The sequence below is a fragment of the Cupressus sempervirens genome, chromosome 2 (assembly GCF_028749045.1).
Source record: "Cupressus sempervirens isolate cs-2001-9-10 chromosome 2, ASM2874904v1, whole genome shotgun sequence".
Lineage (NCBI taxonomy): Eukaryota > Viridiplantae > Streptophyta > Pinopsida > Cupressales > Cupressaceae > Cupressus > Cupressus sempervirens.
Window position 1 is genome coordinate 307,789,188 of NC_143119.1, and position 27,688 is coordinate 307,816,875.

Consider the following 27,688-nt stretch of genomic DNA (forward strand, 5'->3'; position numbering starts at 1 on the left):
GTTTAAAACTAAATTATCCTTGTTAGGGATACGATTTTCATTATCGGTTGAGCATAGAAAGAATATTTGCCTTGCTAGTTTTTTAACAGCCAATTCTTGTATTTGAAGTCTAATTGTCAATGTTGATATTCTTTTAAGAGAAGCCAATAATGGGTATGTGAGTTTCATTTCTAGTAGCTAGCCGATATGGAAATGCTTTAAATGCATACAACCAACGTGCTTAATAAAAGAATCTTGCTCACCATGAATTAAGTCTTGGGGCAGTTGGAATGTGGAAATCTTTAGTTGGCAATGTGAAATTGATGTTGTTTTGAATTTGAACCAGCCCGATATACTTCCTAGGTTTTTGTTTGGCATTTGGTTGAAGCCAATAACAAACAGCTGCAAATCAATTCTTTATGATCTTGAAGAAGCCAATATACATTTGGGCATTGATAGGCTAATGTGTGGGTTCTATTTGTTTTTAATAAAACCAATATACTTTATGAACGCAGCTGATATGTTATGAAACCAAAGCTTGGTTAAGAACCAAAGCTAATACCGTGGAAAGTGATTTAATAGGAGCCCAATATATATATTATATTTGGACAATGATAATTGGCTTTGATTAATTGGATGAAGCTGATTTATTTAGTAGTAGACAGAATGTGGGTTTTTGTGGATTAAAGGATTGGAGGTTGAAGAACACGGGCATGCATAAATTGATTATTTTCATATTTTACCTATGAAGTCAGCTTGTTAATTCAGATTTGTCTTTTAATTTATCTATCAATTTCATACATCTAGAACTGACATCTGCAATAGGAAATTTTCAAATTCGACATAGTTGGATGGACGTGATGAAAGATCTTTAAATAGCACTTTGTCTGGACTGATTTATCATAGTCAATGAATTGTAAATGTTGATTTATTGAGGTGTTGATTTCATTTACATCAAATTGGTATCAGAGCCAGAAGCTCTTGAGTGTGTAAGAATGGGAAACTTACACTAGGACCTTGGAGGTTTGAATTTTTTATTCTTATTAGAGAGTTTGGTTGTAGGTGTTTGTTCACTCACTACATGGAGGTGGACATGAAGGTCTACCTAAAGCATCATGAGACATATCCAGGACCTAAGTGAGATGTTTGGTTATTTGCCAAAAGTCTTGGGGAGAGAGGGATGGAAGGACTTCCAAGTGAGGAAAAAGTTGTTGGTCGTGGAGCAGCATGAAGGAGTGACCTTTGGATTAACCATGCACCATTGAAGGCAGCCACTTGAGCTCCATTACTGAGAGCCATTTTTTAGATTAGAGTGCACAACAGAAGCATGGATTCGCAAAGACAGTTGTTGGAAACAAGTCATTTGAAGATTATCATACATACATTTCTATGGGACATGGAAGCTTGGGAGTATGGTGTAGGAGCACCAATGGTTAAAATTTAATCCATCACTTTTTATGCCCATTTTATGTAAGTCCAAAGTTAGGAAATGAAACTAAATCCCATGTCATGTTAAAGTCAGTAACGTATTGAAATTACATAAATCTTGGAAAGATGGGTGGATGGAAAAAGTTTTAATTTTTCTAGATGTAATATGGAAGTTGAATAACCAACTCCATAACCATCATAAATATTATAAAAGGTTGATTATAATGGGAATGCAAAATGGTCGAGGGTGAGATGAAATTGTAAATCCAATCCCTCTGACTATTGATAGTCATGGTAAAGATGGAAGTTTTTAATATTAATGATTTTGTTTTGTTCTGATATTGGTTTTAGATGAAGAGAAATCGAATTGAAGAATTGGTTATCATTTTGATATTCAAGTTTAAAACATCAGTTGAGCATAGAAAGAAGATTTTCCTTGCTAGTTTTTGAACAGCTAATTCTTGTATTTGAAATTTGATTGTGAATGTTGATATTCTTTTGAGGGAAGCCAATAATGGGTATGTGAGTTTCCTTTCTAGTAGCTAGCTGATATGGAAATGCTTTGAATGCATTATAGCCAACATGCTTAATAAAATATTCTTGTTTATCATGAATTGAGTCCTGGGGTAGTTGGAATGTGGAAATCTTTAGTTGGCAGTGTGAAATTGATGTTGTTTTGAATTTGAACTAGCCCAATATATTTCCTAGGTGTATGGTTTTTCTTTGGCATTTGGTAGAAGCCAATAATGAACAGCTACAAATCAATTATTTGTGATCTTGAAGAAGTCGATATACATGTGGGCATTGATAAGGTAATGTGTGGGTTCTATTTTATTTTAATAAAATTAATATACTTTATGAACATAGCCGATATGTTGTGAAACCAAAGCTCAGTTAAGAACGAAAGCTAATACCTTGGAAAGTGATTTTTTTGTTTGATAATAGGTACTCGATATATATATATATATATATATATATATATATATATATATATATATATATATATATATATATATATATATATATATTTGGGAAATGATAATTGGGTTTGATTAATTGGATGAAGTTGATTTATTTAGCAGTATGACAGAATGTGGGTTCTTTTGGATTAAAGGATTTGAGGTTGAAGAAAATAGGCATGCATAAATTGATTGTTTTTGTATTTTACCTATGAAGTCAGTTTGTTAATTTAGATTTGTCTTTTAATTTATCTATCAATTTCATAGATCTAGAATTGACATCTGCTACAGGAAAGTTTTAGATTGGACATAGTTGGATGGATGTGATGAAAGATGTTCAAATAGCACTTTGTCTGGACTGATTTGTCATAGTCAATGAATTGTAAATGTTGACTTATTGAGGTGTTGATTTTGTTTACATTAGATTGAGAGAAAGAATATTTGCCTTGCTAGTTTTTGAACAGCCAATTCTTCTATTTGAAGTTTGATTATGAATGTTGATATTCTTTTGAGGGAAATCAATAGAGTATGTGAGTTTCCTTTCTAGTAGCTAGCCAGTATGGAAATGCTTTGAATGCATTACAGCCAACGTGCTTAATAAAAGAATGTTGCTCATCATGAATTAAGTCTTGGGGTAGTTGGAATGTGGAAATCTTTAGTTGGCAATGTGAAATTGATGTTTTTTTGAATTTGAATATCAAAATGATAATAAATTCTTGAAATCAATTTCTCTTCATCTGAAACCAATATTAGAACAAAAGAAAATCATTAATATTAAAAACTTCCATCTTTACCATGACTATTGATAGTCAAATGGATTAGATTTACAATTTCATCTTACCCTCAACCATTTTGCATTCCCATTATAATCAGCCTTTATAAGATTTATGATAGTTATGGAGCTAGTTATTCAACTTCCATGTTATATTTGGAAAAATTAAAACTTTTTCCATCCACCCATCTTCCCAAGATTTATGTAATTTCATTAAATTATTGACTTTAACATGACATGGGATTTAGTTTCACTTCCCAACTCTAGACTTACATAAAATGGGTATAAAAAGTGATGAATTTAATTTAACCATTGGTGCTCCCACACCATAGACAAGCAGAGAGCCAAACTTACACATACTACTCTTTTCCTTATTCTCTCCAAGTTCTTAGATAATTACTTCAATTGAAGGTAAAAAAAAAGGACATAATTGTGATCCTTCTTTACTATTTTCCATGCAACATCCACAACCATGTAAGGAACATTGTCCATTCAGCTAGACTAGTAGAACTTATGCGCAATAACCTTAACAAAAAAATCAATCTCTATATCTTTAATGGTTGAGATTTTTATACCACATTTATTCCATTGTGTTAATTTATTTGCCTCAATAACCTCCTTACTCTAGCATCAAATGGTTTTGACATTTTCCATAACAAGGTAGCTAGTAACACAGTAAATGATCTTCCTAGTAATCTCAATTGGTTCTCCTTCCAACCATAACTTTATTTCATGGACTTTTTTGGTGCCCAAATTAGCAGATTAGGTTTCCTATGGAATAATGATCCAATTATGGGAATTCATAATAGAAATTTTCCAACTGATAGGTTCTGCTCTAACTAAATGTGAACCTCTACAATTCTAGCTCTACTGAACCAAGGCTGGTAGGCCTATACCTCACACCCTAGAGGCTTTTTAGAGCAAATAACTTGGGGGACTTGGGTGTTTGAAGGGATTTTAAAAGTTGTTAAATTTTTGTGGGTGTAATATATAAATATAATAGATTTTTTGACGTTTGTTACTTGGATGTATGCCCTTTCTACAATCAACATGAAGACTCAAATCAATAATCAGTAGAGAAGTTCCTTAATTGATGGATTCTTTATCATTATTCTATCAATCATTCAAAAAAATTTATTGTTACCCTCAACAACAAATAAAAAATCCCTTTGAGATAAGTTATTGTCACTTTAATGATGTATGAACTATTGAAATGCTTAAGTAAATTCCAATACTTAGTCTTATTGAATTTAACTCCCCTGAATAGCCCAACAAGATAGTAATGCAAATTGACCAGTCAATACAATATTATTGTTTTCCAAACACTGAAATCACTTATTTGCATTCAATCAATTAAAGAAAATTTAAAATTTGATATGAGGAAACAAAATAAATGAGACGAAAATGATATCACCAAAAGATCAATCAGGCACATGAATCCTTTTATTGAATTCAAAATGTTTTCACCACAAATATATGTGTTGTTGGTCTATACAGATAACAAAACTTCAAAGTAGACAACAAAAACAACTTTCTATAAAGTGTAGATTATATGGTATTAATATGATGACTTTGGTATCCTTTATAGAAATTCAAAGGATGCATACAAGCTTCAAATCATCATGATGCTTCCTAACAAAACCCTAAATGCAACTAAACATTTTATTTACAATCTAAAGGCTATAATGAAGTACTTAATCTAAAATCCTTTTCTATTGAAAAGTCACATCCCTTTGAAAGAGTAATTAAGTCCTCAATGCCTCTTTGATCTCCCTTTTAATTCTCTTTGACAAGTGCTTTAATAATTTCAATGAATAAACCTTGCACACACAAAATAATTTAATGAGAGACCTTAATGAAGAAAATAAATTAGAGTCTTACATTCAATTTAGGTTTTCCAAAAGCTCTTTCTCATACATAAGCACTAGGTCAAAGTATTTATATTCAATATTATAAATGGCACATAAATGGTTTCATAAATTTGACAAAGTAAATAAACATTTTAGTAAAAACCCTAATATATTTACATGAAGGTAAAATAATATCTCTATGCTAAGAAGATATTTCTATGAGTATTTCATTTCAAGGAATATATATTTTTACTTTAAAAACTTTCCATTATATAATAAATGAAGCATAAAATGAAAATATTTTATATTATAGATCTAGGGATATATAAATGATTTTAAATTTTCAATAATGATACTTTATAATATATCTCCTTAGAAATAATACTTGGATAAAAAGCAAGCAAAATGCATCATAGTAGTCATTTACATTAAAATTTTATTTATTTTCCTCTTTTAATATATTTTACCGTAATAAGAGGTTTCATATGCATGACAAGGGTAAACATTATTTTTAATTTTCAAAGTTTTGAATATAAGAATATATTTTCTAATGAAACACAAGCTTTTCAACACAAAAAGTACTTCCCTGTCAAATTTGACACCTACAAATTTAGGTGTTAATAGACTCATCTTAGTAAAATCTTTATCCAATCAATCTTTAAAACCCTAGGAAAGTTTAATGCGTGTGTAAGACATTTCTCAACAAAGTGCTTCTGCTCATCCTTCAGTCTTCCATTTATACAACTTTTGAGATGCACTTCTCATTTCAAAATCTCTAACCTCGCCAATCTTGCACATATAGCATGATCTTATATCGTGAATTGGTATAAATTTTGACGGGATCAAAGATAGGGCACCAAAAGAATTTCCCTTTGCCACAATCTTAGGGCATGCCTTGAATTCAGGTAGGTTACATACTTCGTCCATAACCAATTCAATATTATTGACTTTTGTTGCCTTTGATTCCATTTTCTTCTCTCCAACTGATGAGCTAGATGTCATAATACTGATTGGGGTTTGATCACATGCAACTTTGCTTCACTTGGCTACAACACGATTGGTCACAAATCTACTTCCAACACCAAAGGCATGCACTAAAATCTTCTCAGAATCACTTGATCACCACACAAAATTCTCAAGCTTAATTTGCTCTCCAAAGTTTGAATGAAAAGTGATTAGAATGAATGAAAAAAATCATTGTATAGGTCAAAAATATGATTTTAAGGCCATATTAATGTTCTACACCAAGAGTGGGTGTAAGATAGGGTGTCTCGGTCCCTACTACAAAACTCAACAGTAACACTTCTCAAAATTGCTTCAATACTGACACTCGTTCATTACTAACTTTGTAGCTCGGTATTGAAACATATTCACTCAATTGATATTGATAGTTCTTCTCCATACTAAAAATATGTCCTTATGCATCTAGTCTTATGCTCATTTGGACTTTCATACTTTCAATCTTAGGAACTGATGTATAATTTGACAATTTGAAATACAGTTCCATATTTACTTATTTATTTTAGTTTGTGGTGGTGGAATCACTTGATCCATTGGATTGGGTGATCTCAACTGCTCCATTTGAACTATTGCTTCCATCATATTTCTTCTTCTAGGTTTGATTTATCAAGCTTCTTACATCTTCAATATTAACTTTTTATTTTCCTTTGGTCTCTTCAAATTGGGTGTTGATGCTCAGTTCCTATAGTCTCTTCTTAGGTGACCGACCTTCTGAAAGTGAAAGCATACCACACCAAAGTTTTTTCAATTTCTAGATCTTCCTTTGAAATGTCTTCTTCCATAATTTGTTACAATATGTCCATTCTCTCCACATAATTGAAAAGTGGCCCAAGTATTGTATGTTAATGTTTGATAACTTCAGTCAAATAAACCTATTATAAATGAGATAATTTATGTGTGTGTGGGTGTGTGTATGTGATTAAATTTGTTATAATATTAACTATCTAATTAATGAATAGACATGTCCCATGAAGGGACATGTCTATTCATGCTATATTCTCTATATATAAATCTAAGAGGATGTTGCATTTGGAACACACATACTCAATAAGACAATGCTTAAAATATTTGTAGTAGATCCATGAAAATCAACATAGTATCAGAACAGTGTTTGTTTCATGTACCTTATCACTAATGAAGGACCAATTTCTTCAACTTATAATGATTATTAGATATGCAATGAGAAGAATGCATTGATGGATAAAAATGCTTAATAGATTAGTACCAATATGGTCTCATCCAAAGTCAAGTAAGTTCATTCAAATTTTTTTAGTGATGTCTATTGGAGTGCAATACTGGTGGGTACAATTATGTCAAGGAATGTCTTCCCTTATCTCAAAAATGTTAATTTTTGTAGTGCCAATATCATCAACTTAGACCCAGGTTATTTGTGCATGATTGCAACATTTTTGCTTTGAGCATCGATCCTTAGAAAAGGCCATGTAATCACCTTTATCATGAACTTGATGTTATACTTGGTCAAAAATGGCACACTAGTAGAAAAGTTCATATTTACCCAAAATATGGAATGGGGTATGAACATTATTTTTTAGAAAGTTTTAATGCGATTATTTGCATTGGTTGCAGACATAAGTTGCAATTGTTGATAAAATAGTTATTTGTGTTTAGTGATATGGAATTCCACCAAGCATCATTAAATCCATGTGAAATAGATTACATGGTGACAAAGAGAAAATATAGAGATGCAAGATATGGAAAGCCTCCAATGATTGTATTTTAGAATCTTTATGATTCCAAGAGAACCCTTCAAAAATCTCCAACAGACAAATATATTAGTCACAGAGTATTCTCTATGTAAATTTATTAAAACAAATATGGTGACTGTTGAGATAATGGGTGTTGCACACATTGCATAATATTGTTATATTGTATTATTTTATTTTATTATGTAATGTTGCATCTAGATGGACGTGTAATGTGTGAACATTCCCATGGGATATACTTGATGAGTTGTATCATAACATTGTGATAATATTTCATATAATTATTTAATATTGGGCAAAAGAATTTAAATTCCAATATTAAATGTGGGGTCAATGGGTTAGGTAGCACATGGTTTTAGCACATGGTTTATGTAATACCACTTGGTGGTTTTGTGGAACTTGCTACTATATAAGCAGCCACAAGGGTAGTTTTTGGTGAGAGAGAAATGAGAAAGAAGAAGGCAAAAAGGGAAAGAGTCGAGTAGGACAAAGCTTGACAAGTTAGTCAAGGGAGCATTTGTGAAGGTTGGAAGCATGGCATGGGATGTGTGGATTCATGATTGTTCACATGGATTGCTTGGTTGTGGAAATGGCTTTGAAGGCTTCCATGGATGTATTGTACTGATATTTTTTGTTGAAGAATATATGGTGATGGATGCTTTTGGAGGTTGGGTTTTTCCCTCAATGAGGGTTTCCCAAGGTATATCTTGTGTCACAATTTTTGTGAGTATGTTGTCTATTCTCTTGCATCTGGATTTTAATTTTGGTGTTTATTTCAGATCTATTATGGGTTATGTGGAAAGGTTATATTCTTTGTTGCATGTTTCCTTACAAGTGGTATCAAAGCTATGGTTTTATTATTATAACCCTGGATTGAATCCATGGGAATGCATGAGAGGATAAAAGAAAGAGTAAGATATATGAGTGGTTTATTGCAAATTTGAGGGTATTGGGTTTGCTATTATGATGGGATGTTGGTAGATTTTGGGCATGTGAAATTGTTGAACAAAAGAAATTTTGGATGTTTCATTTAAATGAGGGTTTTTAGGGGGCTTGCAAAAATGACCTTCTAAGAAAAAATAGACCTCACCATTGGATCCGGGTCGACGTTTCCATAAATTTTGATATAAAATATGCCCTAGTTTGGCATTGTTCAGAGAAAATGAAAGAATTTTTTCAGTTTCAGCCCATAATGGTTGTCAAATTTATTATTGTTGAAATTTTCGTCACAGAAAAAAATCCATAGTGAAAATGGTAAAAAGATTGTCTTAGTAAAATGACCATAACTTTCTCTCATGATATCAAATTTCAAAATTCTTACAGGCATTGGAAAGCTACTTAGTATAGGTTTGGTTCTATGATTTTGATATTTTGTCAGGTTTTAAGAGCCCAAAATTTAGATGTTATTTATTTTGAGCACAGATTAGGGCATAACTTGGGCATACATAGTCAGATTTTAGACTTCAAGTAGTCAACAGAAAGCTATTGGAGATCTCTACACATTGGTTTAGATTTAGTTCAAGTTTGGCATGGTTTATTTGGCGATATATTGATCTAAACTGTTTATGGTATATATTGACTATGGTAGCATTGTGAGTTTATGACATTGTATGTTTGAAAATTTAAGATTTGATGTCATTGTATACTCAATTCATATTTCAGATTGGTCTCATGATGATATGGTTATTAGTGTTTAGTTTGAATATGTATGATGACTTGTTGGGTCTACAAGTTGTGCAGTGTTGTAAGCAATCTATACTTACAAGTTGCATTTATAGCTTGGTTATGGGTTGTCTTTGCCCATTGATCTTTCATTATTGATACATATTCAGATTGGTGGTTTGGATTTGGGTTGTGTATGCCCTAAGTCACATAATTTGCTAAATTTTTTTGATGTAGAAGGATGAGATGTTGTTACCAGGTATAGTCATGGTGGAGGATTGTGCTTGACTATTTTATGCTGACAGGTTGGATACTTTGAGGTTTAGTTCATTGGTTCATGGATGTGATCATTGTGTCATGGACTTTGGCATGACGTGATTGGATATATAGGTACATACTTGATGTTCATTAGTTTGGATTCCTAATTTGGTTATGTTGGTATATCTTCTTGGTTGAGGGTCATGGTTATTTGGTTTCTTTTGAGGAGCTAATGATGTGCACTTTGAGTTCTTTGATGGTTTGATGCCTTGGTTGATTCTCATGGTTAGAGGATGGTTTTTTTTTTCATCATGATTTCATGGATAGCTTGGATTCATAGTTTAGTGGGAGCTTGTGACAGTAATGGGGTGATAGTGCAAGATTAGTTCTTGGTTTGGTTTGTATCTTCTTGATTTGGAGATCTTGGTTTCAATTGGTACTGACACTTTGGTCATTTAAGTGTAGACCTAAAGGATCTTCATGTAGGAGATGGATGTTATGATGACATGGGTTACTTGGTACCATGGTTGAGTGGGAATTCTTGGCATTGATATACTTATTGAGTGTTTGCAAATGTTGGAGATTTTTCTTAGATCTTGTTGCTACATAAGGGTCTTTGACATTTGCATGGTGCACTTGTTATCTTTGTGATGTGTGAAAATGGTTAGATCTTGAGGACTCATGGGATTCTTGGTTATCTTCATGGTGTATGGAGTTGGTTCTTCATGGTATGTGGAGATGGTTTTCTTCATGGTGTGTAGAGATGGTTGCATCTTGAGGACTAATGGGATTCTTGGTAAAGGTTTGGTTTATGCTTTCATTTGGCATGTTATCCTTGGTGTGAGGATGGTTTTATTATTATGATATGGTATACTCTTGATAAGTATTTAGATTTTTGACATGTTATCTCTTTGGTTGAGATGGTTAGATCATGTTGCCATGTTTATGTTCCTTAGGCCATGGTTGGAACTTTGGCATTGATCTTGGTTTAGTTTCTTGATATTGAGTACATTGATCATAAGTTGGATACTCCATGATATTGCTATGTTGCATTTGGAGTTGGCATGGATTGATTGGTTATAGGTGCTCATGGATACTTAGAGATGGTGGTGATGCTAAATTCTCTTGGATTAGAGAAGTATTTATTGGGGTGGTTGATGGTTTCAGCAGGAATTTTGAGGGACCTGATATGGACTTGAGAGGAGATTGTTCTTAGATGAGTCTTTGTTGGAGACTTGGATATCTTGATGAACATTCTCATTTCCCACACTTGGTCTACTCAATGGTTTGCTACTTGAGAGGTATAGCCCATTGTTTCTCTAAGGTGCATTGTGTTTTTGCTTTTCTTTCATGGATATGGATCTTGAGCTATGGTACATGAGTTAGTTCTAGAGGGTTAATTTGAAATATGGTTTAGCATTGGTTATCTCCATTTGCATATGTTGTTATGTTGGTTTGGTTTGGGAGATGGCTTTATATTGGGAATATTCCTTGGATTAGGAATGGTTTATGAGTTTGATCTTCTTGTGAGAGGCTTACATCCATGATTAGTCATATGGTACGGTTTGGGTGTTGTCGAGGCTTCTTGGTTGGGGTTTTATGGAGGAGATCATACTTGCATAGTTTACATCTAGAGGTGTGTGTAGGAGGATATGATATAGGTTATGATTTGCATGGTTTCTCTTTGGTCTTGGTTATCTTCCTGGATGTTCATTTTTCACTTACATTGGATTTGAGATTAGTTGGAGATTGTGATCACTAGTTTGTTCTCATGTATGTCATGTGAAAGATGACATGGTTATTCCTTTATCTCTTTCCTCTGTTGGTTCTGGACAACTTGGGAGAGCATTGGAGATGCATTGGAGATTGGTTATGAGAGTTGTTCTTGCAGGTTATTGATTTATGTATTGTGGATGTCCTTAAGACTACATGGATTCACTTGTTTGAGATGTTGTGAGTGGATTGGTTATAGATTTACATTATCTTTTGCAGTGGGAGCTTCTTGGTATATATGTGGTAGGTATTGATATTGAGGCTTGTGATTGCAGGTTATAGATTGGATATTTTGATGATGTGAGGTTCACTTGGTATACCTTTGGAGGTATGGATAGTTGGATAGGTTTGGCACTTGCTATGGGTGCTATTTCAACTATGGGTATTTCGACAAATACAAATACATGTGATTATCTTTGGATTAGGTTATTGTGCTACGCATTTTAGTTGGTACAGGATTTTATGATCTTCTAATGTGACAAGTTGGATGGCTTTCTCTTTGGATGGCTTCTATGTATGTTTAGTGGCAGTGGCATAACAGGAGGTGAGATCATCCATGTTTGAGATGCTAGATACTTTGATTTTGTTGTGGGTACTAGGATGGAGCACTTCTTGTACTTTGATCTATGATGGTGGATGTGCTAGGAGGGATTGTTCCTTGTTCATTTATCTAGCTACAGATTGATCCTATGCAATGTATACAAAAAGTGGGAGATTGTTGAGAAAATGTGTGTTGCACACATTGCATAATATTGTTATATTGAATTATTTTATTTTATTATGTAATGTTTCATCTAGATGGACATGCAACACGTAGATTCCCATGGGATATACTTGGTGAGTTTCATTGTAACATTGTGATAATATTTTATGTAATTATTTAATATTGGAGAAAAGAATCAAAATTCCAATATTAAATGTGGGTCAATGGGTTAGGTAGCACATAGTTTATGTAATACCACTTGGTGGTTTTTGTGGGACATGCTACTACTTAAACAACCACAACGGTAGTTGTTGGTGAGAGAGAAATGAGAAAGAAGAAGGCAAAAAGGAAAAGAGTCAAGCAAGACAAGGCTTGACAGGTTAGCCAAGTGAGAATTTGTGAAATTTGGAAGCATGGCATGGGATGTGTGGATACATGCTTGTTCACATGGATTGCTCAGTTGTGGCTATGACTTTGAAGGCTTCCATGGATGTATTGCAATGATGTTTTTTGCTGAATAATACATCGTGATGGATGCTTTTGGAGGCTAGGATTTTCCCTCAATGAGGATTTCCCAGGGTATATCTTGTGTCACAATTTTTGTAGGTATGTTGTCTATTCTCTTGCATGTGGATTTTAATTTTGTGTTTATTTCAGATCTATTATGGGTTATGTAGAAATGGTTATATTTTTTATTGCATGTTTCCTTATAGCAATTATATACAACCTCTTAGGCAGTGCTGATAGAATAAATGTATAAACTAAGATAGACAATTAGTGACTCTTACACTGGTTATAAATCACAAAAATAAATTTCAATGATAATTGAGGAGGATGGAGGAAAATATATTAAGGTGATGTGAAAGATGAGATTGTGAACGTGGAGACTACTACACAATAGGCAATGATAGTCAAACACATTGCTCTCAATGAGTTTTTGTGCAAACATATGAGAGAACCAATTAAAGGTACACCCCACATGGAGAATAGACTTATCACAATGGAATAAAGGTAAATATAAACAAAATCAAAGTGCTTAATAAAAAGGGAGTATATTTAGCTCTTATTAAGGTATGCATCTTTGGTCCTTTAATATATATTAGTATGTACAGTCACTTTTAAGTATAGTGGTAATAAAATATGGTAATATATTATATACCATTTTATTGCTAAATGGTTAACATTCAATTATAATTATATTAAATAGTCAAGGTAAGAAATGATATGTGTGTGTGTATCTGTGTGTGAAAATAAAAATACATCGAACATTGGAATATAATTGATTCATAGATTAAGCATAGAATTAAAATGTAAATGTTCTTATAATTAAAATATAATAATATTATTATTGAGAATAAGTATTAAAAGTTATTTTTATTACTGTGAGAGTTATGTGCCTTAATCATTGCCTCTAAGAATGTTATTGTAGAAGAGGGAGTTTGAGATTCAAGGAAGCATGTAATTTCACTAAAGGAAAACTTGAAAAAGGAGTAGATAAAGGATATGATTCAGTCAACCTTTGATCATCTTGATCATATTGATGTAGAGGGAGTGAACCATGTTGAGATGATTCTCTAGTGATCAATAAAATGTAGTAGTCAAGAGGGTTGTGGGTCATGAATATAGCTTATGACTATGTGATTCTAATGGGCCTACCCTCCTGTGTACATCCCGATGAAGTGACGACTTCAAAATGATGTCACTTGTATTTTCAAAAGTTACTATAAGGTGGCGATCATAAAATAACTTGTATTATGAGATCAAACAAATTGAGTATATGGTGAATGTCTTACTTCTCAACATTCTAGAAGATCATTACTCAAAGAGTACGAAGATCATTACTCAAAGAGTACTTGGTGAATATCATTGATATTTTGGGAGACCAATACTCTTTATATCACATGTGATATCAAAACCTTTTTGAGTAGTTGGTGAATATCATTGATATTCTTGGTAGATCAATACTCATGATATTGAATTCTATATCAAATACTAGTAATCTTCTGAGATATCAAATGAGATATCCTTCAAATTGTTATTTGTAATATTGATGTAGGAGTTTCCTAGGTGCAAGGGCAATCTTACATCACCCAAAAAAAAAAAATTCAGTCTTTTCTATTTTAAGAAGGACTAGTAGACAGGGTGGTTAATATTAATGGGAACTTACTATTTTTAGTAAGTTTGTCATATGAGGCTAGAATGTTCTCATTTTCTATAGGAAGGTTCATTTTAGAGATATAAGCCTACCATAAAAATCTTATTGCTCTAGCTTAAGTATCAAAGAAGTTATTACAGGTTTTTGGAGGAAAAATTTTATAGAAAAATCTTCAAGCTCACGATTGGAGGCCTTAGAGTGCCCGGATGAGGTCTGAAAATGCGACAGAGGGTGCTAGCACTATTTCAAGCCTGTAGATCAAGAGTTAGCATTTCTGAAAAGTGGTTATGATAGCCAATCAAAGGAACAGTTCGTGAATTATGGCCTTCAAAAGTTGGGCTTCCGAAATTTCTAAAATAATTTGTCAAAGATGTATTTGGCCGACTCTATGTGTATTGTTAGGGTCTTTCGGCCCTAGGTATTAAGTTTGAGCATCTAGAACCTTTCCAGGAGGCATAAAATTGCCTACTTAATAAAGGCCCAAACATTGTCTAGGACAGCTCTGGGTGATAGTTCGCAGCACTGTCTTGCAGATTACTGTAATGAAGATGCCCATTTGGGTTAGCATATTGTAATTAAGAATTCTGTAATTCCACGTTTGCGGCAATAATAAGAAGTCCATATTTTTTTTCTTGCATTTGTTGTTGTTTCTCTATTTTTTTTTATGAGTTTATGGTATTAAGGGGAGTCCCCTGCATCAAATATTATGTTGAAGTAATATTAATTCTTATGTTTTTATCCTTCTAAGCTAAGGGGGGTGTTGATGTTTGATAACTTCAATTGAATAAACCTATTATATATGAGATATTATGTGTGTGTGTGTGTGTTCTTTATATTTGAGATATAAAGTTATTTTTATCTGAGAGAAATTTATGTGTGTGAGTAAATATTTTATCATATTAATTATTTGATTAATAAATAGACATGTTCCATGAAGGTATGTGTATATTCATGACCTATTCTATATATATAAATCTAAAAGGATATTGCATTTGGAACACACATACCCAATAAGGAAGTTCTTAAAATATTTGCAGCATATCTATGAAAATCAACATTGTAACCCCAAATTATTGCATCACCTTGCCTACTTGCATTGCATTGGCTTTTAGTTATCCAACTATGTTCTGTATTAGATCTGCAATCATGTGTCTTGTGACCATACTGTTGACATGTATAGAAGTAACCTTCAAATCTAGATATAATTGGTGTCTTATTGATCTTTGATCTACACTCATATGCTCAATGCCCATACTTAATAGAATTAAAGCAATAACCATCAAAATTAGGTTTAGGATTGGACTTGCCAATTTTTCTCCTACAAATATTTATTGTATGACTTGGTTTACCATGGTTATAGCATGTAGGCTTATTGCTCTTTGGTTTTGCAAACACTTTTTTTGTACTCCATGCTTTGATGACTCACCTTTCTCAACAGATAATAGGAACTTGTTATGACCTAATCCAGTAGTATCATTAGGTCTTCTTTGTGATTTTAACTATTCATTAGGTTTTATCATGCTCTTTTCAAATCTCTTCATTATTTCATTGACTTCTTTTTTAGGTCTCAATTCATTTTTCAATTGGTTATCTTCCAATCTCAAGTTTACAATCCATTCCACCTTCCTAGCAATTTCATGATTGGCACTTAATAACTTATTTACCATGTCAAATTGATTGTGTGTCATCCTTTCTATTTCAGTGACCCTTTCATCAAGTCTTGAAGTCATTTGTCTCTTGTCTTCGTCAGCCATTGTCTTATCATCTTCAACTTTTTCCTTTTGTTCCATGACTTCACATAGTCTTACTAAGTGCATTTTGTGTTTTCTCTTTAGTGCTCTTTCTTCTTCATTCAAATTGTTGTTCTTATCTAGTAGATATGTTATTGTTGCATTAAATTCACTAGATCTACCTTAATCACATATATATTTGATGCTTTCTTCTTGGTATTGTGTGTCATTTTGCTTGATCCATCTCCTTCCTTCTTTTTGGGGATTTCCTCAATTCCTCCTTTGCAGTCTTAACTTGTTCCAATGCAATCTACAAATCAAGCTTATGATTTTCAATCACATTTCCCATTTTGTAGACTTCCATCTCCATGACCTTTGACTCTCAAAGTGGTTAGACTTATTACTTAGAGAACTCTACTCTGATACCAATTGTTGGAATTCTAATGGAAAAGTGAGATACTGAGAGGGAAGATGAATCATATCTCTCAAAAAAAAGTATAACTTCACATATCAACCATACTAAACATACTTCACCACACACCTTATTAACCTTAACATTGTATGTAACCAGCCATGCAATTTCATCTAATAATAGATCTAACATCTACTAACATTAAAAAAATACATTAAAAAAAAAACAACTTTTGACACAATATTTGGTAACACATAAACCCTCCAATGTGAAGGTAAAATTGCGATGGGGATGACACCCACAAAGTTTTCACTATTGCAGTAATAAAGTTCTTGGTAGGGATGCAATTTGATCACTTCTAGTGATCTGCCCTATGAGGGGTCTTCTCTACTAAAAATATATCAGACCATTAAGTCTACCTTTACAAAAGGATTTAAACATCACAAAGTGAGTGCTTTGTTGGGAGATTCATCTTAATGTGATTTATCTACAATGTCTTCTCAGTACATTACTTAGTTGCCTTACTTGATTCTCCTTCGACTTCGCATGCATGCATTCCTCCAACTCACTTTCTCACTGACTACATGTTCCATCTTGAAAACCTTCTTATATAGCCATCTTAAGAAACTTCTAGATCAAAATCAACGATTAGTATTCATCATTTTTTCCACTTATGCTTTCCTCTTTTATGATTGGTTATTCAAACTGCATATGGATTAGTGATACAAAATTACAGGCATAATCACCTCCTTGACCTTCTCCTTGATCTTAGGAACATGTTACATGCTCAAAAAAATGGTTACATAAGATTTTGTGTTGTTTGAAACTCATGTACTCAATTTGAATAACTTGAAATTTATAGCCTCAAACGCTCGATCATGCTTGATTCTTCCTGTTGATCCTCGACATATACTTCACTTGGCTTAAATTATTTTCTCTTAGAATTACTCATCTAATGTGACACTTTTCTTATATCATGTGTTACCTTTTGGATATCTTAGAAAGTATTAATTGCTTGGACATTATTATGTGCTCAACACATATTGAACTTGTACACTTTTTTCTTTTATAGCTCAACCTTTGTTGTCACATGGTCACAGTGTTGACTAACCAACTTTTCCTTGAAAATGACTAAGTATTTTGTACTAATAGACAACACCAAGATTTTCTTTAGGGTCAACAGATATTTAGGAACATCAAGCTGAGGGAACTAGTGTTTCACAATTTTAACATTAATGAATTGATTCTTCAACCATTAAGAAAATGCAATGGAAAGTAAATAACTAAAGCAAAATACAAGCATCCACAACACCATAACACCATGATTTTTTATTGTAAAAACCTTATTAGGAGAATAATCACAATGGGGATGGCACGAACAAATAAATAATTTGTAGAAGTGTTAATCATGTTAAAGGTTTAAGTAAAAAAAGGAGAACATGCATGCATTTAGGCTTACAGCCTAGATCTCACTTCTTAGATACAAAAGAAAGGTTTACTACCTTACAAATCATATGGACCAATTCATAATAGGTAAGTTAGACTACATCTACAAAGGCAATAGTGACTTCACTTATGTACTCAAATTGATTTCTCACACTACATGCCTTAAATTTGTTTCTCTATCAATCAAACCTCTAAATACAACTTTTTGTATATATCAATCATATCCCTTCTCAGGTATACCAAAAAAACTTAACTCAATATTATATATCAATGATAAAAAGTAAGATCATCATTAGGTTAGTCTTTAGAGCATATAATATAGCCTGTGATAACTTGGCCAAATTCATATGCAAAATATAACATTAACCTCCAACAATCATGTATAACCATTCTCCTATGTTATCTCTATGTCTTCAAACTCATAAACCAATCAACAAATCAATTTGATAGAATCACATAATGATCTACCAACCTCTACCTCTATTCTTTTTTTGATAATCAATAAAAACTAAAATAAATCTCCATAACTTTCTCTAATAAAAACAATAACTCTTTCTAATCTTGAATAAGATATATTATACCTTTGTCAAGATCCTCCTATGTTCATACCTCAAAACTCAAAATTTGGACTAGGAAATTTACAAAACCATTTGCTGAACACAATCAATTATTTTGTCCCTACCAGACATGACCATTTGGAATACATATTGTTTCCATCAATGACAACATATAAGCCATCAAGAAAAGTGTCTCTTGCTAACACTTATTCCCTAGTTATTTGATTAATTCTACTCAAATTTTTAACAAGAAAATCAAAATATAAACTAACATTTAATATTTAATATTGGGAATATTCTCTAAAGATATAGGCACTATCAATTAGTTTTTATAGACAAGATGTGGTCTCAATGAACATTGGCTACTCAACCTATGCCTGAATTTAGTAAACAATTTTCTGAACCTCTTTATGGAGATTCAATTTTTATGGTGAAATGCATCATGGGTTCAACCACTTGATTATGATACCCTACATTTTTTTGTAGACTATTTTTTGTTAAGCCTCTAGGTAATGGGTGCCTTCATCTGCATGACAAAAATATAAAGTCTCATACTTGGTGACGAGGACAACCTCTTACCTTTTGATCATGGGAATCAAAATTGACTCACCATTGATGGTCGACTATTTTTCTTTCCTCTCAATAGATATTATTACTACCCCTTTGAAGTCCTCCCCTCAAGTTGATGCACCTATTTTTAATCAAATAAAATCTATCTCTAAGATTTGGTCATGAAGAGTCACTCAAGATCAAGAGGCTCAATAGAAAAGACAATGTCACAAGATAAAATATGACAAGAGCAAATTGTATTCCTATTTAAAAAATATAATGGAAAGAATTAAATTGAGAATGCGTAAGGGACCGCAAAGTGAGAGCCCAAAAAAATTTGAGAAGTATTTTAATATTATGCAATGATACATAAGATGATAACATATCATTCATTTATGTTGAAAAAGTAATAATGTAATAGCATCCACTAAAGATGGGAATTCCATTTGAAGTGGGAAAATCCCTAAATAGTCCTCAATTAAACTTACATGACATGTAACTAGGACCTTACTAACACCAAAACTATTCATGAGAGTCAAATAAAAGACTAAGGGAGGTCCAAAGATGTTACACAATTGATAGATTTTTTTCTACAAATTCATTCATCCTCTTCAGCAAAGATTTCTATAGAGGTTATGGGCTATGAAGACATTTCTTGGATGATCATTCAAAAAATTGTCTTCCTAAATCAATTTTGAACTCCCATCTTAAGCTTAAGGGTGTGAGGATTAATAGGAAATGTCAAACATTATTTTTTTCCTACCTAGTCTTATGTGGCTTATAAACTTAAGGTCCCTTGATTCTAGTTTGTTGCAACTAAACCATAATTTTACTATGTAAAAAGTTACAAAGGCCTTCCCGAAACTTATTTTCCCTCAATCAATAAACTACAAAATTATATAAAGATTAACCCTTCATGAATCTTAGGCCCTAGCTCAACAAAAGTGAGGAAGACCCAACATACATCAACTCAATCAACTAAACATTCATTGAGGAATTCAAAATCAAACATTTATAATTTATTAATAATTTAAACATTAAATTAAAAAGTGGAGGTGATTTAAAAGTGACATTTTCGACCCTTAGTCTGGTAGTGAAATTGTTTGGTTCTCATGAGTCCACTAGTGATGTTAGAGTGAAAGGTTAATTTAATTTCATTTATTAAATCACCTTTACTCCCTTCTTAAGATTTTTGTTTATGCACTTGCATTTTCATTTAATAATTAATTAGTAATTATTAAATGTCATTTACCTCTTAGGGTTTTCCTTTTGGGTTTTTGATCTCCTTCTATAATGATTGATCAATTGTAAATTTCACCTCATCTTTTCGTTTTGACAATTTTTTTTCATATTCTCTAAGAAAAACCCTTGCCTCTTCTTTGTCTTTTCTTCTCTATGGTAAGTTCTTGCATGTAAGTATTTTTTGGGTTTTGTGGATTTGTATTGCTCAAATCCTACATGGTATCAGAGCATGACTTATTGTAGCTTGTTCTTATTTGGAGAAAAAGAAGAACAAGGATTTGACAGAATAGATCTCATTGTGTTCATGTATTTTCTGTAATTATAGGGGGGTCTCTAATTATCGAAGCAATTTAAGGCCAAACAGTCCTCATGATTGGCTTTATAAAATATCAAAACCCCTATTTCATATAAAATTTGTCAATTTTGGCCACTAGTCAAATTTGAGGCAAAACAATTTTACCTACTAAGGTCATACAACCCTTTGCATGCATCTCAATGTAATTTTTTATTTTAATTAAAAATAAATAAAAAGGCATTTTTAAAAATGTGTGTAGTGTTAAAAACACTGCACCATCCATCCACCAACATTGTGGGTGCAAAGGTCATTGCTACACCTCCCCTGCACCACCAAAACTTGGTTATCGCCTCTTAGACGTTGCCTTTGCCTCCTTCGCTGCTCAGATGCTACCTTCACTAGGTCCTACAATGGCACTGCCACCACCCAACCACCACTACCCAACCTATGGTCATATAGGGATCGGGGGCTAATTTTTAGCCCTTTTTTCAATTTTTGAAAGGGTTTGAAAAAAATTTAAGCCTTATGGAGGCTTTGGTATTCTTTTGCTCTAACTTAAGCATATAGAGGTAATTTTTGGATCCAAAAGAAGCATCAAAAAGATGATTAAGAGATAGTGATGATGGTGAAGTTATTTTTTGGATTTTTTTCCAGGTTAGTACATGTTTTTTTTGCTCAAAGTCAAATGATGTGTTCTATCTTTTGGGGGGACGTAATTTTCTTGTTATAGCTCTATTTTTCAATTTGAAAGAAGTGTCAAAAAGCTCTACTTAAGAAATCTCTAGATTCTTTGTTGTGTTCATAATTTTTTCTCAAAGGTACATAGGATTCTCAAACTAAAGCTTTTCTGCTCTCTTCTTGTATATGCATTCCTTCTAGCAGCTAGGGTTCAGTTTTTGCATTGTCGGGGTGTTTTGTATTATCATTTCTATTATTTACATCAATAAACTATAACTTTTTCAAAAACAATCAAAAACCTTATAAAACAATGGTTGAGACCTCTTCTTGTCTAAAACTTTTGACCCCTCATAACTATCACACATAGAAGTCCGAATGACATGGCTTCTCTAATCAAAAGGGTTGTGGAATTGTTTAGATGCAATGCAACCATTTTTACAGAGGCATTTTAAGGTCATGTAGCATAGGAACAAGATGGATGAGGAAATAGGTTTGATTTACTTACAGGTATTCGATAGTCTACAATTTCATCTTGATGAGTGCAATACCCCTCTAGTTATGTGGACCAAGATTGAAAGCTTGTTTAGTACAATAAATGAGTTTAGGGCACATTAGATTGAGGTGGAGCTTACCTCTCTTATATTGGATTTTTTTCCTTCCATTAAGGACTTCTTGATGAAGTTCAAACAACAGAGATCTTTATTGTGGGGTTGTGGGAAAACCAAGACTAAAACTGAGTGTATTTACCTAATTCTTTCTAAGCTTTGTGGAAACTTTTAGATTTTTTCCTCTACCTTCTATTCCACCAAGGATGCCTTGGGTACTAGATTTACCATGCCATCCTTTGAGGTTTTTTGCGATCGTCTAACTTGAGAGAAAGCTAAGCTCTCTTAGTTGGATTCTCTCATAGGCTCATAGACTTATGCATTGGTAGCTTGGCCATCTTCTAGGACAAAGGAGGAGAAACATAAGTCACATCCTATAGAGTCTCATCTTGGCTTTATCCCTCATGTCACTTTAGGACCACCTCCTCCTAAGGGAGATAAACCAAACCTAGAAAGACTGAAGTGTTCTTATTGTAATAAGCCCAATCATGATGAGTCATGTTGCTATGAGAAGAAGTTAGATGGCTATGCCAAATAGGTTTCATATTTGATAGCTCTCCTTCAGAAGAGCAACACTGGTATTCCTTCTACTTCTCATAGATCTTCTTCTTCATCATCATTTCAGTCAAATGGTAAAGATATAGGAAAGGGTCATGCACTGTGTGCAACTACTACTCCACATTCTTCTACATAGTTGCTAGATTCAAGTGTTTCATATCATATGGCATCTTCTCAGGATTGCTTCTCTTCCTTTGAGGCTTCTCTTGCTCACACATTTTGATGGGGAACAACATTGTTATGATTGTATGTGGAAAATATTATATTGACATTGATGATGGTACATTTCATAATGTACTATGTGTTCCATCTTTGAGCTCCAACCTTCTCTCTATTAATCATATTACACACAGTGGAACAAGGAAGACAAATGAGTTTGTTTAAATGAAGAAGATTGTTGAAGTATAGAAATGAGGAAGATTGATGAGACCTATCATGAAACAATCATTATTTTCTCACTGATGTCAAACTTGCTACTTGTTGGTGAGATAATTTCTAATTTGGTCTAAATGCTATCATTTGATTGATTGATGAAGAGTATTTGAAAAGAAAGTATAACAAGAGTACCTAGAGAAAGGTTGAGTTATATGGTGTATAAAAGAAGCACTAAGACCAAGTAAGACTTTGATGATATGGTGTGTTTTTTATCTATTTAAGGCTACAATGGAAGGATACTTGAGCAAAGACAAGAAGAACGATAAGCAAAGAAATATGTTTGCCAAGCCTAATAGAGAAAATAGTGGAAGTCAAGCAAGTCAATGCAGCCTGAGCAGAAAGTTAGTTGCGACCAAGAAAATTCACTATGATCTAATTGAAGGAATTTTAGTGTGTGTCAAGCACCAATTAAACTTAGTGTATGTGGAGAAACCTAGTTTTGACTGATCATCAGAAGATAATTATTGCCAAGCAAATAGCATGATATTGTTAAGTGCCAATAAAATCAGTTTGATCAAAAATTTGACAAATTTGAGCTGAAGAAGTTGATTTATTTAATTGTGTGAAGCATGTAGAAGATAAGTATGATGAGCTAGTGATACAGAATTCAAGATAAATTATTTGAAGAAAAATTTGAAGAGGATTGTAAGAAAAGTTTCTAGAGGGAACAAAATGGAAAAAAGGGTAGATTCGATGAATTAGACCTAACCCTAAAATGGACAATTATGGTGAAGTAGAAAAAAATCTAAATTATCTATATAAAGAGATAACAGGCTAGAAGAAAAGTGTCATAGTGCAAACCAGAGATAGACAAGGATTCTTGAGGTGTTTCTTCATTTGGTGGTTGAAGGAATGAACCTACAGTTGGCATACTAAGCAAGAAGGCTTAATAAGGTAAAGGCTTCAAGGGTGAACAAGAAATCAAAGATGAAGATGATTGAATGCCAAGTAGTATAGAGGAATGAATAAGAGATTTTTAATCTGCAAGTGAGTTGTTTTGTTATCAGATCAAGCCCTACAATTACTTTCTAACAATTGTATCAGTCTAGAAAGATCCTTTGGATTATGGTTGACCTAACAGTCATGAGTAAATCCTTTAACAGGGTGACATTTTAATAGAATATTCTAAAGTTCTCTAACAAGGCTCACTTCTAACATGGTGATTGAAATCCTTTGATCAAGGTTGCATTTAACAATGTGCATTGTAACCTTTAACAGGGTTGGCTCCTCGCAAAGCTCACTTCAAAAGAGTGAAGATTGGAAACATGTTACTGGTGGTTTTCCCAAATTGGGTTTCCACATAAATCCTTGTGTCAAATTGTGTGAATGATTTTGTGGTATTTCATGTTTACATTTTTGCAAACACTAATACAAAAATAGCAATATGTAACTAAAAAAACACTAAAATTTGTATATATATGACTAAAATCAGTCACATGACTAATAGTAGTTAATATCAAGTAATTTATAACGCTACTAAATGATTTTAGTCACTTATTTGATCCCTGATTTTGATCATCAATTTAGTCACATATTTAGTGGTACATTTAGTAGCATATTTAATCAGATATTTAGTATATTTACTCACATATTTGGTAGTGTATTCAGTAGTATTTTATTAGTATATTTGGTCACATATTTAGTAACATATTAAATAGCATATTTAGTCACATATTTGGTAGTTTATTTAGTAGCATATTTAATAGTATATGTCATCACATATTTAGTAGCATATTCAATAGCATATTTAGTCACATATTTGGTAGTGTATTTAGTATCATATTCAACAACATATTTAGTATCATACTCAATAGCATATTTAGTCACATATTTGGTCATAATAGAGCACGATGGAATTGAACCACCATCCTCCTACTTGTAAAGCAGGTGTTCTTCCATTGAGCTAGCACCCTTTGAAGAATACATAATAAATTATTGTTTGTTTCATTTAATTCTTAATATAGTAGCCAAAAAGGTTATAGACCTATATTTCTTGAAATGGGGGCATCAAGGAAACATTCAATCAAGGTTATAGTTTAAAGGCTACTAGATCTTAATCCAGCTAACCTCAAAGATGATGGCCCTGATTTGAACATGATCAAAGAAATACCATTGGAAGACAATCACATGATTGCCCAAGAGTTGGGATCCTCTTCTTGGAGGGGAAACATATCTCTTTCTTGAGGAATTAGGTATTTTATTCAATGTGTTTCAACGTATCTTTTGGAATTGTGTGCAAATAATCAGATCTATCCAATATAGCCAATATCTTACATTGTCAGGTTTTCTTTCATTAAGAAGTCTCATTGATCCAATAAAGTCTCATATTGCTTTATGGAATTGAAGAAATCCATTTACTTAATCCCATGATATATTTTGTCCCAGCAACTATGAAACGTAGGTTTTTTTGATACTCTTATTACCACCAAAATTCAACTCTAAAAGGAAGTTATTTGATGTTTCCTTAATCATTGTTACCTCTTTGAGTTTGTCTAGACTAAATTAGATTTAAGTAGGGTTTCCCTCTCCCACCAGCACTCTTTAGTATCTATACTGATGATTATGAGAATTTTCTTAGACAAGGTACCCCTACAGATGATGGTTGGCTTCTTTATCATTTTGTGATTGCTATTTACTCTTTGTGGATAATATATTCCTCCTATCTAATTTTATTAATAGTTTGCAGAGACAATTTGATGCACTTTTTGAGTTTCATAATCTTCACCAACCTATGACCAACCTAGATAAAACTAAAGCCATAATCATCAACACCACTAAGGATGCTCTTTCTAGGTTTGATTTATTATACTTAAGTAGGAGTTCAGTTTATGGGTCTCTCTCCTACCGGCTTGCATGTCTTGCCTTTACAAGGGAGACACCACTGGTATAAGTTGGTCCTGGCTTAACAACTTGGAAAAGATATCTATGGTTACAACATTTTCTCAGTTGCATAGCTATATTCAGTAGGCACTTGCACTCTCCTCCAACACTGACAATCTCCAAGTGTTTTTGAAGAAGGACTTGATAAAACTATTTTCAAGAAATTTTGACATCCCTACTTTTAATATTTTTCATTTTTAGGGGGAAAACCCTTCTCAACATTAGATTTAACCTCCACAATAGAAACGGTTGAAGAACCTTCAAGTGAAACAAATTTTAGCCAAGGAGATGCATGTTTAATGCATACAAATTGCCAAAAAAGAGTAGATAACAAAATAAATTTGACTAATGTACCTTGTGAAGCTATTGGACAACTTTTTTTTGATCATTTTCACCAGATATTTGGAACCATTCATCAAAAGTCTCAGCACAGCTAAAACTTTCTGGGAGTAAGAAATTTAGTAATGACCAAAATTCATGGATATTGTTCTGCAAGCACAAGCAAATAGACCATTTAAATAATAGTTGACACTTAACAAGGTTGCTCATACTAGCTATAAGACTCATTCTTATTGGACCAATGTCTACAGGACCAAGTCATATGTCAACATAAAATATCATAGGAACATAATATAAGCCTTGGAAAGATTAGAGATGCATTATACTTGAAGAGGTGTCCCAGTTATAAGAAGCATGTAATCGGTGTTGTAGATTCTCATTGTTTTTGCAAGAAGTAAATTTTCATTCTTGATTCAATGTGCCTCATCAATAATATTGTATCACCAATGGAATTGTTGAAGTGTTGTTTCTTATTTAATTGCCATCTCAAAACTAGTGACACACACATCAAATTTCCTAGTTCCAAAATATTTTCACAAATGTTTTCCTACATAGTTTAAGAAGGCCAAAAATCATCAACAACTGATTAACAATCCTTTAAAAAGGAAATAGGTTAAAATTGGACAATTATATTCATCAGTATATACAAACCCTTTCTTCTTGGCTTCCAAGAAGCTTCACTGCCGACAAAATTGGATAGAATCATCGAATCTCATTCATCTAATTACCGAGGGTTGATTTGGGTGCCACAACCATGTTTGGGCATGATTTTCCTCAAAATTTGTGTAAATATCCAAGTAAGGAGATTGTTTGCAAGGTTTCTCCAAGCCCCTGTAAAATAAAAAGGAAAAGGAAATTTTTAATGCATTTACATAAAGTCCTTTGTAGAAACAAGCTACATTCAAATAATATAATAAGTTAAGAGAATGTCCACTACCATTTCATCTGGAAGTATTCCATTTATCCCATTTTCATACAATTAGATGAGCCAATTCAATTGGGTTAACTACTAATCTCTCATTTTGCCTTGAATGCCTGAACATAAACTAAACAAAAAATAGCAAAAATCACAAAAGATTTTTTCCAAGTTAAATATGAAGTAGAAGAATCAATTGTAGCAAGGATCATCTCCACATACAAAATTCAAGTGCTCAAAGAAATGGGATTTATGTATTAATACATGCTAACTTTATTTCTATTTCAAACAAATTAACCTAAATTTGATATAACTATATGATGAATTAACTAATTAGACATATAGACATTGTAACAAACCAATTAAAACAAGAATATAAAAATCCCAAATGTTGATGTCAAGGACCTATTACATTGCACAACAAAACCAAACTAATCAGACGTAATGAAAGGACACAACAAAATGAACATGAAAAATACTATAACTAATTTGTGCAATTTAAATTAACAGGCCACAAATTACCCTGAGTTGAAGCTTACATATTTTAAGGATTTTCCCTAAGTTGTAGATTACATATTTGATGATTTTTCCTGAGTTGCAGTTAACAGATTTTGATGAGTTTTCCTAAAATGTGGGTTACATACTTTGATATTTAGGTTTTTGACAAAATAGACCCACTCAAACAAATTTTAATTAAAATGTTGACACTATCAGAAATAATGTTTTTATTGTTGAGATCTTTCAAAATAGAGTTGCATTAAAC